The sequence below is a fragment of the Pinus tabuliformis genome, chromosome 9, assembly GCF_031772625.1.
Source record: "Pinus tabuliformis cultivar Carrire ecotype Pingquan chromosome 9, CPIR1, whole genome shotgun sequence".
NCBI lineage: Eukaryota > Viridiplantae > Streptophyta > Pinopsida > Pinales > Pinaceae > Pinus > Pinus tabuliformis.
Genome location: NC_142307.1, coordinates 1,500,315,896 through 1,500,329,070, shown reverse-complemented (window position 1 = coordinate 1,500,329,070; position 13,175 = coordinate 1,500,315,896). Strand labels below are relative to the sequence as shown.

Genomic DNA, 13,175 nt, shown 5'->3' with positions numbered 1-13,175 from the left:
TGAATACATGAACGACTCTTTCACTTATGGATCTTACAGCATCGTCGGAAAACCAGCCTAGTTCATATTTAACTACCTTATAACTAGTTTGCAATTATATGCAGTGTTTCTTGTTACATTAAAGGTGTTTCCTCTGTATTGAAAGTATTGTAATTAGAGGAATAATGGTTTTTTATTTTATTTGGTTGTATCTAGAGTCCCCAGTCCTTGATAGTCATTATCCCTTATGTTCACGCATTGTGGTAGTTTTGATTCACAACTTGAAGGCCTTGCGTATAGTTTTTCTTTATTGTTTGAGCACCGAACTATCTTCTTCTTATAATAATTGGAAGGAAAAATGGTCTATCCAATTTCTTTAACTCATAGTAAGGCAATCATTACAACCGTGTCTATAATATATTTCCTTTTATAAATCTAGGTCGTCATAACCTCATCGCTGACAAGAAAACAATGTAGGTATACTCATAATTTCATTTGGCTTTTACGGAAACCATGCATATATCTAAGATTAAAGTTGTTTATGTTTAAGTGTTAAGAATATACTTTTATTGTACCAGAACATAATAAATAATGTGTAAAAAGAATAACTTCTAGTTTAATACAACAGTTTTAACCCACTTTTCTACTTCCATAAAATACTGAAAGTGCTTCTAGTTCAAAATGCACAGTTTCTATTACTTTATTGATTCTTCTGTCATAAATTTCTCAGAAAGAAACACAGAGGTGAGGAAAATAAAACAAATCTATGTAATTTCTTATGAGATTAGTCGCTGGTATCTAGCTACATAGATTTTATAAAAAATAACTGAGCTAATACTTATTTGTCTCAACTATACTGAGTCGGGGAAACAACCAAAAAGACTCCTCCACCCAACCTTCAGACCGACTATTACATGTAGGTCTCTCCCCAATGTCGGGAATTTCTGGTTATTCCAAACAAAATACAGTGGAAAAAATCATCTGTTTCCACTGTTGAGAAGTTTCTGATAAATTCCGAAACAACAAAATAATATGAACAGAGAGTAATACTCTGTTTTCAGGATTTCTGATGATTCAAAAAGACAAGAACATAGCATAAAATAATACTCTATTTTGCCTCAGGATCAAAAACTGATCAAAATAATACTCTGTTTTAATATAGCGAAAACAGAAAAAAAAAATCGCTTTGTTGGTGTTGCAGCAACGCAGTTTTTTTCAGTTGCTGTTCGTGGTGTTGCAACAACGTAATTTTTTGACGTCAAGTATTTTTTGAGTTACGGTGTAACAGCAACGGTGATTTGACGTAATAACTTTTGGTGTAACAGCAATGGAGATTTTTGACGCAATAACTTTTGGTGTAATAGCAACGGAGATTTTTGACGTCGAGCCTATTTTTTACTTACGGTGTAACAGCAACACAAAAAAAAACTTGTATTTATAAATGATAAACTCACTGATAAAAATAAGTCTTCCTCACATAGAGGGATCTTCACAAAATATTATGCTAAAGAGCATCTTCCTCTTGACAGAGGGATTACAGCAGGAACGCTTCAGTTCCACAAACCAGCTATCTCAGAAAATTACAACTTCAGCACTATTGTGCAATACAAAAAAAAAACTCTCAATCTATTTCCTCTGTTTTCTACTTCTATTTCTATTTCTATATTTTCTACACTGTTGTGTCTGCATTTTATAGTCTGGGAAAGGATCATCACCGCTTTAACTTGTTAATGAAGTCTCTGTTGTACTCTTCTGCTCATAATGAACGGAATCTGATCTTTTGATGTATTTCTTGAGTCGGTGGTGATGAAATCTATGGATGATAAATGCTGCGTCGGCTCGAGGCTGGTTCTTTTCTTTTTCAGCCGTTCTGCTCATTAATATGGTTGTTGAGAAGTAATGGTGTAGCGTTGGATCTGATCTTTCCTCCTTCGGGAGCACAAAAATAATTAAAGAGTGAAAAGATGGTAATGGCGGTGACTTAAAAGATCGAGAATAAATGTGGGGTGCCGGATCAGGACAAATAAGTAAAGTAGCTACTGATGTTCTGTTCACTGCAGTTGAAATTATAATTTCAACACCCAAGCCTCATTCTTTTCCGTAGTAGTTTCAAATATCAATTTTATGTGAGCTCGGGACCTTAGTCCAATCCAGAAACTTAGTCCCAGAGTTCCACTAGTTTTTCACTAGCTCAAGAACTCTTAAAAGTAGTGCATTCCCCCCTGGCAACGTTGTGTTTAGGTCTTCTTATGCCTACTTATTTTCTCCCTAGACACTCGTGGCCTCCTCTATCTGAGATACTTTCCTCTTAAATATTCTCCAAGGAGAGGAGTAATTCATTAACTACCTCGAAACATAGGTTTGTATTCTTTGGAGTCTTTCTTTCCATTCCACCGACTTTGCATAACTGTTTTTTTTTTTTAAGAAAACAGAACAAAATAAAAGGCTTTTGTCCCTTAACTAAATTCAAAATTACTCAGTTTGCATAGTAAAGTAATTGAAAGTTATCTACATGCCTAAGGGCATATCACGAAAATTCTACAGTTACTCATCATGTTATGTTGACTAAAAATAATGATTTTCGGTCTACTTCAATGGAGCTTATTTAGAATTGGGAGAAAGGATTAGAGGTGAATTCATCCTCTTCCTATTAGAATTTGATTTCTTTAATGTCAAACTATTGTTTGGACTAGGAAAAAAAATCAAGAGGAACTTATTGCTTGCAATTGGTTATTACTACATGCTATGGATAAAACATGTACGCAATTACAAGTGCATGGGGATTCTATGTTGATAGTTAACTAGCCTAACAAAAACTAAAGTGTGAAGAAAGCCTCTTATTCTTCCTGACAGTATAAGGGCTAAATATCACTTCACTTACATGTCTTTGTCTCAGACATATAGTGAATGCAACTAGGCTGCCATCTACCTATCAAAAGTAGGTATAAATTTGGAAAAACACATGTCGCAGGTGTTGGAAAAACATGAGGGAAACAACTTTGAGTACTCTTTATGGCCTTTTAGGGACCCCATGGAAAGGTTGGACTGACAAAGATATCCTTTTTTAAACTCTATATATTTTCAATTTCTTCATAATTTCTATATATTCATATAGCTCATGCATGCCTTTACTCTAATTTAATATAGCCATCGACATGCATGTAATTAAAATTCTTTATATACACCAATAATCAAGCAAATTTTCTTAAATGTACATAGATGTTCTAACCGTTTCCACTGTTGGAACTATGCTTGGGAAAACCACTATCCTCCAAACCATGAATCGATCCACTAGTTCCACTTGAGTTGAGATATGCTTGCCCCTGAATCAACAACCTCATTGACTACTCATAATATGTTTTTATAAGTCTTCTTCCCTAGGATATTTTTAGTGGTGTCTCGCTTTTTATTTAGGTCTACCAATCCACTTGCCTAGGCTTTTCTTTCATTTATTTTCTTTTTTGAAAATAATGTGTTTCATTTTTATTTAAAGCTCGCCTTTCTCTCCCGCGCACTTCATCCCACCCTTACTTAGTGTCTCTCTCTCCAACTAAGGGATTTCATTTGAGGGAAGATTTTTTTTCCATCCACCAATAATGGTTACCAGATTGTCGCAAGAATCTCTTAACTCTAGTGTTTTTCCCAAGCAATTTCCAATGTTTTTATTTATTAATAAAAAACTATTTATTACATCACAGTGACTTTGTGGTTCACATTCATCTCAAATCCAACATGGCTTTCCAGCCATCAAATCTATAAAAAAATAGTCCTGGTCTAAAAATATCAAAACATTAATGTAAGAAACAAAGGGGCATTACATAAATAATATTAGAAGAAACAATGTAAAGAGTTGAAAATTAGGACACAAACGATTTGCTTCTGTGATTTTCTATAAATTTTCTTTATATAGTTTATCATGATCATTTTATTGTAAAAAATGGTGAATGGAGACATTCAAAGTAATGAACTAACTGATTTTAAAAGTTAACCTAATTCACCTTCTAAATTGTAAATCCGATAAATAATTCCAGATTTAATGAAATATGTATATTAATAATTAATTATATATATAGAAATATATATATATTAAATTTTAATATTTTGTGAACTGGTATTTTATAATACTTTCTTATTTTGAAAATGATCAATTTATTAATATAAAATATATAACTAAAAAAATATGAAAAAAAGTTATATATATATATAGATATATATATATTATTTTTAATATAATAAACATAAACCTAATTTATATATTTGAAAAAGAAATTAGATTGATTATGTCAAAATTTTGAAAGATATTAATCTTTCTCTATTTTAAAATTTACTCTATTATCAAAATCCACATCTCATTGAGAAGAGAGTTCATTGTGAATAATTTTTTTTAATGGCAACCATTACATCAAGTATAGATGAAACCTTAACATATTGTAAACATAAACGTATATATGATTATTTAAAAAATGATAATGAGAAAAATAAAATATTAATGATAAAATAATAAAATAATAATTTTATGCGCATGTTAAATATTTTTATTAAAAAAATAATATATATAAAACCATCTCCTAATAAATAATAATAATGAGATGAAATATTATTTAATAAAAAAATATAACACATATATATTTATTATAATTTTATAATTATGAAGTATTAGTGGTATCAAGTTTCTTAAGATGCAAATCTTTTTTTGAGTGTAAAATTTGAGGAGATGTTTGGACATTTAGAGATTTCATTTCTTTTAGCACATAATAGATTTGGCGTTAAGATGAATTTTCTTAACAATACTAATTATGCTTACACAAAATTAATATCTTTAAATACAAATATTCTTACTTTTATTAAGGCTTACTACAACCAAATATGGGGAGATATTTAGAGTCATTTATACCCACTACATGTCACACATCTATATACAAATAAAAAAAAGTATTTTTACCAACAGTTTCATGATATTAAGCAGAGTTCATTTAATGTTAATATACATAATTATATTGGCACTGTATGTTTCTTTTTTTTTACATTTCATCGAAATATCAAAGTCTGGTTACTTTCCCTTTACAAACTCATCGAATGTAAACTGGTCATGACTAAGGGTTTATTGTAAATGATTATTAGTTGGAATTTAAATTGACCAGTCTGCTTACCGTTGAACCATGATTTGATCACTTCGTATAGTCAACTGTGAATAAATCGAGACATTCAATATTCTATCGTGTCATTGAGTTGTGCTTTTAATTCACCACCCGTACTGTACATACATTGAATTAACTCAGAGATTGTGGTATTGGCCTAGGTGTGGAGTGATTGCCCCTCTAGAGTCTTCGTCTGTGGTACTGCTTCGTTGTTGGCCTTGGGAAGGGCTCTTCATCTATGGTGCCCAACTATCGAGGCAAATCGAACGGTGGAGAAGAACCTCGGGTTATATGCTTCTAGAGTTGTGTCATCACCTCCTCATTCCTTCCTCTCAGAAGATAGGCATGCCACGCTCTGCAAAGGGGTTTTCTCTGTTATTGGTAAACTACAAGTCCATTCTTTTGCTATAGGAGGTTGTTTTTTTCCATTTGGGCTTACCCTAATCATAACAATGCTTTCTATCTAATTTTGGCTTCCTTTGGTAAGCGCAATCCAGTCCCTGGTTCTGCATTCTGATGCGAGGAGGGTTTCTTCATGCAGTACAGTTCTAGGTAATGTTTAAAAAGGTTTGACTTTCAAGTTCGGCTCAACAGCTTGTTCTTAATATTTGTTTTTTTAAGCACAAAGTTTAGCTTTGCTACTCCTAAGCGAAATGGAGGATTTCACAGGTGACAGAGGGTTGGGCGAAAAGCTAGGGAAAGTGTTTTCTCAGCTCTCTGAACACGATGATAGATGTTCTCGTTCATTCACCGGGTATTTGTGCCTTGCCAATTATGTTCTATTAAGGGTTTTTCTTAGCTAGAGGGTTTTGGCTCCAGAAGGCTCACCTCACTGCATGAACGGTTAATTTATCAGTTGTATGTCTGTAATATCTTACTGTTATTGCCAGATTTTAAGGGCGAAATGAATTGTATAATGACTAAAGGGTTTCGGCAGACCAGAACCCCAACCCAACTCTATTTTGTTTATGGTAATAGACTCGTTTTACTGTTAAGAATATTTTCATCTCCAACATACAACTCACGGTTTTATCAGTTTTGTAATTATCTATGAACCCCTTCGGGTAATGTATTGTTTTTTGGGTAATCACCTCATAATTTCTATCTGAGCAGAGGTCGAAACTCTCGACCGTTTTTGAGTTAAGACTGTAAAAGATTATGGAGTGATGGTGGTTTATCAGGTCGAGGTTACCAAAACCTAACCTTGCTGTGAGAGAGGAAATTTTGGGTTATGTATGGTATAAAATGGTGTATAATTGTCACAGTCTTATAAATTCAGATACATTTTGTCTTTCTGAAATTCTCTATTAGTATCAAGATTTCGCACTACTAAATGTTTCCCTTTTGCACAGTATGAATGTTTATTATTTGCTCATGTGTTTAGATTTCTTTCTTTTGTCCCTGGTGATCAGGGTTTTTGTTATCCAAATAAAAGATCCTGTGCATGCTAGGTCCTTGTATTTATAAATATTAAAAATATGTATAGATCTCTTGCTTTTCTCGTCTTCCTATTTTTTCTTGTTCTTTTTCTATAAAGTTTACATACCTAAACTCTTGCTAGATCTTTGTATGTATATATATAATTAATCTGCATAGAGGTCTTGGATTTCTCGTCTTCTTATTTTTCATGTTCTATTGCTATAATTTTTACAAACATAAACTCTGTCTGCTCCTTTTGTCATTTCCGCCATTTGACTGAACATTTCTCTAGGTATTAGAAAAGTAAATCTACTTCTCTTCCAGATACTTAGAGGTTGCTATGAGCTCTTCTTTACAAGGTGCCAGAGATAACCATTCTATCTCTACCATTTATTAACAATATCGGACATATATTATCTCTACTATTTATTAACAGATATCAGGCATAGATTTGTCTAAATATACATTTCATATATCTACCTATTGATTATGAGAATTTCACTTATTTTGATCTTGTTGTCTTCCAGATGTGTTATGCAACCAGGCCTTGTTTCTTGCTACTTTGCCTCCCAACCTTGAGACTACTATATTAGTTAGTCTCCCCCCGACCAATTCGTGGATACAGGAACCTTCTAATTTTAACCCAGTGTCTCATAGTTGTCTGGTCCAAAGCAGACATAGCCTACCGAAAACTGCCTGACATCTCAGAACAAATTTCTTTTCTTTCTTTTCCCTTTCTTGCTCGCTATTCACTCCTGATATCAGATACCCCTATCCTCTTGATCTTTCTTGAATAAATCCTCAAGAAATTAGTTAAGGAGAGGTAACTTTCAACCCTAACTACTTTTAACAAGTAAAAACAATATTTACAAGTAACTGCTATTTCACTTCTGCATAATTAAATTCAAGAATAGTTTTTATAACATAAATAATAAACAGTTTGTTTAGTTTGTAGTAAATTAAATATTTACATTGTCTAGGGATATCACATCTTCCCCCCCAAGATGTAACATCGTCTCGATGTTTTCCTTCTGAAAATAAGTCCAGAAAGGTCTCCTTCATAACCTGCTCATCTTCCCAAGTGGCCTCCTCTGGCCCATAGTGCTGCCATTGCACTTTAACCTGGGTGATAACTCGTTTCTGTAGCGTTACTTCTCTCTGATCGAGTATAACCAAGGGTTTGACCAAGAACTCACCTTTTGGTTCGAGCTATACAGAGCAACAAAACAATTAACTCATCAACCAACTTGTTTAATAAGTCCTTTAAAAAAAAAAAAAAAAAACTTATTATATATTTTACTTGAATGCCTTGCCAATGGATTATATGGTTAGCATCATATATTTATTTCTTAAGTATAGAAATGTGGAAGACGTTGTGCACATGAATATGGTTGGGTAAGGAAATTTGGTAAGCCACTAGTCCAATTCGAGCCAAAATTTAGAAAGGACCGCAGAAATGGGGTGCTAGTTTAGCACATCTGATCCATTGCAATGTGCTTTTCTTGGCTTGTACTCGAACGTAAACATGATCCGCCACTTGGAATTCCCATAAACTTCTCTTTCGATCAATAAAGTTATTTTTTCGGTCTTGAACGACCTTCAAATTGGCTCGTACCTTCTTAACCATCTCCTCGATTTCTTCTAACATATCTAGTCCTAGCATCAATTTTTCCTCTGGACCACTACAATTCAAGGGTGTCCTACACTTACACCTGAATAACACTTCAAAGGGACTCATCTGTAAGGATGTATGGTATCCATTGTTATAAGAAAACTCTACCAAGTGCAGATAGTCCTCCCATTTAGATAGGTGTTGCATTACATAAGTGCGTAACATGTCTTCTACTACTTGATTTACTCGCTCCGTCTACCCATCTTTTTGCGGGTGATAAGCAGTTCTGAAGTGTAGTTGTGTGCCCAATACTTCAAATAGAGCTTTCAAGAATGCTGATGTAAATTTCACATCCCAGTGGGAAATGATCATCTTGGGTACTCCACACAATTTGAAAATGTTTTGCATAAAAATGTTAGCAATTTGTACCTCTCTATAAGTTGACTGTACTGATATGAAACAAGCAGATTTGCTAAATTTTTCCATTAGCACCATTATTGAGTCATTTTGCCTTTTAGACTTGGGCAGTCCTGTAATGAAATCGATGGATATGGTCTCCCATTTCCATTCAGAAATAGGCAATGGGTGGAGTAATCCTGCTGGATGATGGTGTTTTGCCTTCACTTGTTGGCATTCTAGACAGTGGGCTAAGTATTCTTCTACCTCCTTCTTCATGCCAGATCAGAAAAATTCCTTTCTAAGGGCAGTATTCCGTTTTTGGTACCGGGTTGGCTTGCATAAGGGCTCTTGTGATATTGGTCTAAAATTAAATTTAGGATTTTTCTGATTAGGCACATATATCTTTTCCTATAAATCAACAATTCTTTTGGATTTACCTCATATCCTAGTTGTTGTTCATGGCTGTTCAGAATTTTAGCTTGCTGCCATAAATGTTTATATTCTAAATCTTGTATGGTTGTTTCTCGAATCTGCTCATAAAAATTAGTTCATGATTCACTCAAAGAAATCTCATACAAACAATTTACCTTTCGACTTAAGGCATCCACAACTCGGTTCTCTTTTCCCTTTAAGTGTTTGATTTCAAAATCGAATTCGCTTAGGAAGTCAGCCCAATGAGCCTGCCTAGAATTTAAAGTGGGTTGTTTGAAATAGTTTGTTAGACTATGATGATCAGTCATTAACAGAAATTTCTTACCCATTAAGTAATGTCGCCACATCTTTAAGGCATGGATGACTGTTGTCAGCTCTAAGTCATAAGCCGAATACTTTTTCTCATATTCTTTAAGCTTCCTTGATTCATAGGCAACAACTTTTCCTTCTTGCATTAATATGCCACCTACACCTTCTTTGCTAGCATCTGTACAAACCACATACTCTTTATTGGGATCAACAATGCTCAAAATGGGTGTAGTGGTAAGTAGATGTTTGAGCTGATCAAAACTCCTTTGACAATTAGAGGTCCACCTAAAGGTTTTTCCTTTCTTTTGCAGAGAGGTAATGGGGTATGCCACCCTAGAAAAACCTTCCACAAATCGTCTATAATATCCAGCTAGACCCATGAATGATCTTATGTCAGCTACATCCTTTGGTACTGACCACTCCATGATAGTCCTTATTTTCTCTGGGTCCACTGCGATTCCATTCTTAGTGATGACATGTCCCAAGTACTGAATTTGTTCTTTAAATAAATCACATTTACTGTACTTAGCGTACAACTGGTGTTCTCTTAGAACTTGCAGAACAATATGGAGATGCTCCTTATGTTCTTCTATGTTCCAAGAGTAGATCAGTATATCATCGATAAAGATTAATACAAACTTATCCAAATACTGATGAAATATACTATTCATGAGGCACATGAAAGCTTCTGGGGCATTAGTCAGTCCAAAAGTCAACACCACAGACTCATAATGTCCATAACTAGTCCTAAAAGCATTTTTTCCTATGTCCTCTTCCTTTATCCTAATCTAATGGTAACCCGAGTGGAGGTCAATCTTTGAAAACATGATTCCACCCTTCACTTGATAAAATAACTCATCTATACGGGGGAGGGGGTATTTATTCTTAATAGTCAGCTTATACAAATGACGATAATCCATGCACATTTGCAAGGTTTCGTCCTTCTTCTTCACAAAGAGCACTGGAGATCCCCAAGGTGACACACTGGGATGGATATACCTTTTATCAACCAGCTCTTGTAGCTACATTTTCAATTCTGTTAACTCTAGTATAGTCATATGGTAAGGGGCTTGGGAGACTAGGGCAGCTCCCAGAATCAACTCAATGGTAAAATCTATGTCTCCTTTTGGGGGTAGTCCCAAGATTTTCTTAGTCACCACTAGTATATTCTCTAATGAAACAATTTTATCCTTAGAATCAGCACACCCTACTTGTATTTCATAATCCTGGCAGCCTTATCTGATGCATTTCACTAATTGGGAGGTTATGACTTGCCTTAATTTAATAGGTTTTTGAATACCTTTAATTTCTTGTCTTTCTCCTTCCTCATCCAAGTAATTAATGGATTTTGTTTTACAGTTAATGAGGGACCAATTTTTTTCCAACCAATCCATACCTATAAGGATATCGTATGATCCCAGGGGTAACACATTTAGATCTACCATGATAGACTGATGATCTAGGTGGCTCCATAGACACACACAGGACAAAGAGGGTTTATGGAAACTCGAAAATCAAAGTGATCAGAATGATTCCGAACTAGTATTAAATCTCAAATCTCATCATCCTGATCGCGGTGCTGTGAACAGTTCGTCAAACTGAGTCTGTATGCGAAAGTTAGAAGCAGTCAAAGTTCGGTAGACTTTTTCCTAACTCGGCAAGCTTAAGGAGGCCACAGTTTGGACAGAACCCGACCAGCGGATTTCGGCCAACCTAGGCCAGATTCCAGGCAAATTTGTGGCCTAGTTAATTTGTCTCCTTCAGTGTTTTTTGAATTTTCAAAAATGACAAAGTTTGTTTTAAATAAAACAAAAAAAATATATAATTTGGGGTGGCAGGCCACCAACCCCACCACCTCTCATACCCCATGTATTAATATAAATAAATAAATAAATAAATATATATATATATATATATATATATATATATATATATATATATATATATATATATATATATATATATATATATATAGATATATATATATATATATATATATTAATGGTGCGGGTGGACATGACCCCGCTACCCCTAGAATCGCTCAACCAAACACCACGTGGGGTGGACGACCATGGCCCTGCCACTCTGGGAACCATGCAACCCCTTACCATATCAAATGCCGCCATAATAAAATGGGGCCAGTGGGAGTTGAATCCACGACTGGCATGAGGGCCAGCCCCGCCCATGTGGCGGCCCCACGATGTAATGCCAACCCATAAGTACAACCAACCCATCATGTAATGCGTGAACAAAGCACCATTAAATGAACCCCTCAAATGATACCGACTTACGATGCAAATAAAATGCGCGCCATTCAAATATTGTTACAGGAGTTATGGGGGTAGGCTGCCCAATGCGGACGTTACCCCCCAACTGTATTACAGTTAAAAAATTAAACTATAATGTGTTTAAAAAGGGAGGGGTGGGGTTTGACCACCCGACCCCTCCTCAACCATTTTCCTCATTTGCGACTATGCGAAACCAATTCATTGGTTTATCTGCCTAGCAAAATTATATAAACATTCATTTCACCAGTGCCCAGGTAGATGGAGGAACAACGAGCGGGCACGGAAAATGAGGCATAATATTTTTTTATTAATTTTTAATGCAGGCAGAACCATGACTGAGCAAAATTTCGAGGAGGGTGAAATTTTCGCAGTGTCCAAATTGGACAAACTTTATATCGATCTTACACCTCTCAGCGACATGAACCCGATGGTGTAGTCAATTTCTTGATCTGAGCAGCCGGTTTGCATAGGACCTGGAGGAGGGAATATTTGGGGAATCTAAAAGATTCCTTGAGCCCTAGATTCTCACTTTGTCAGAATTTAGAAATTTGACAGTCGATTTTGCACTATTTGGAACCACAAATCTAATGGCGTGTTCAGATTTTCCATTTTCTCATTCTATTTTTCAGCCACTTTTCTAAGTGAACTACAGGTGTCAACATTCAGGTGTGAGCAGTCATTTCCATGCAATTCGATGCCGTGAGATCGATGGTCTGAACAACTTCAACAGTTTGACATCCACCTCTTCAGGTGGCCCCTGGATGTGAGGTATATGCAGTGTGTTCATGTACTTCTTTTGCTATGCATTGTGCTGCAAAGATCCCTGTTTGATGCTTGATGTGGGATCTTGTTTCTTACTCATTTGCATGATTCCTGCTTGATGTGATGCGGAATCATCTATGTGATGTACTTGTTGTCATGATTCGTCATGTTTTGTTTTGAGATCCCTTTGTTGTATGTTGAAGGGATGCTCATGTTGTCCCCATGTATGTTTGCATTGAGATCCCTTTTATGCCATGTTAACGGGATGCTCATGATCATCATGCATGAGTTTTGTGTCATACTAATAGGAGTCTTTTGACTGAGAATTCTTGTAGTGGAACATCTCTTGGAGCCACTCCTTCGTGAGGGCATTTTCCTTGTATGATAGCGACATCACCTCTTATGTACATCATCACTATTGATAACACTTAATGCAGCGACCTACACCATCTTGACATTGGGGCCCAGAGATGTAGTCCCTCCTAGACGAACTCCGTTATCAATGGCTTATGTCTTTTTGTTGCTGATGATTGACATGTTCCTCTTCTTTACAACATGCAGATGTATTCATTTATGTTCTTTTAAAAATGAAATTTAACGCATCACAAAAGTAAAAGGTCTTGGAAGGGTCCTTTGTCACACTCAGACCTGCATCAAGTGGTATCACAGTGGTCCTTTTGTGGATGTGAATTGCAGCGTGAACAATGGAATGTGAAACGAGAGAGGATGAAAAATCGATGGACGAGACCATGCTCAAAATTTCCAAAAGGGTGGAAATAATGTATGAAACTCTACAGAAAGAGATAGAGGAAAAGGAGCGATTGCAGCTTCAGTTGC

The 13,175-nt window shown here is 35.3% G+C and overlaps 1 long non-coding RNA gene across 1 annotated transcript; it reads left to right on the top strand.

Annotated features, from left to right (window-relative positions):
* The first annotated feature begins 5,603 nt into the window (after positions 1-5,603).
* Positions 5,604-6,256, top strand: LOC149154291 (uncharacterized). Its single transcript, XR_016263494.1, has 2 exons — positions 5,604-5,669; positions 5,787-6,256. It is a non-coding gene; the product is annotated as an uncharacterized LOC149154291 (long non-coding RNA).
* The last annotated feature ends 6,919 nt before the right edge of the window (positions 6,257-13,175 follow it).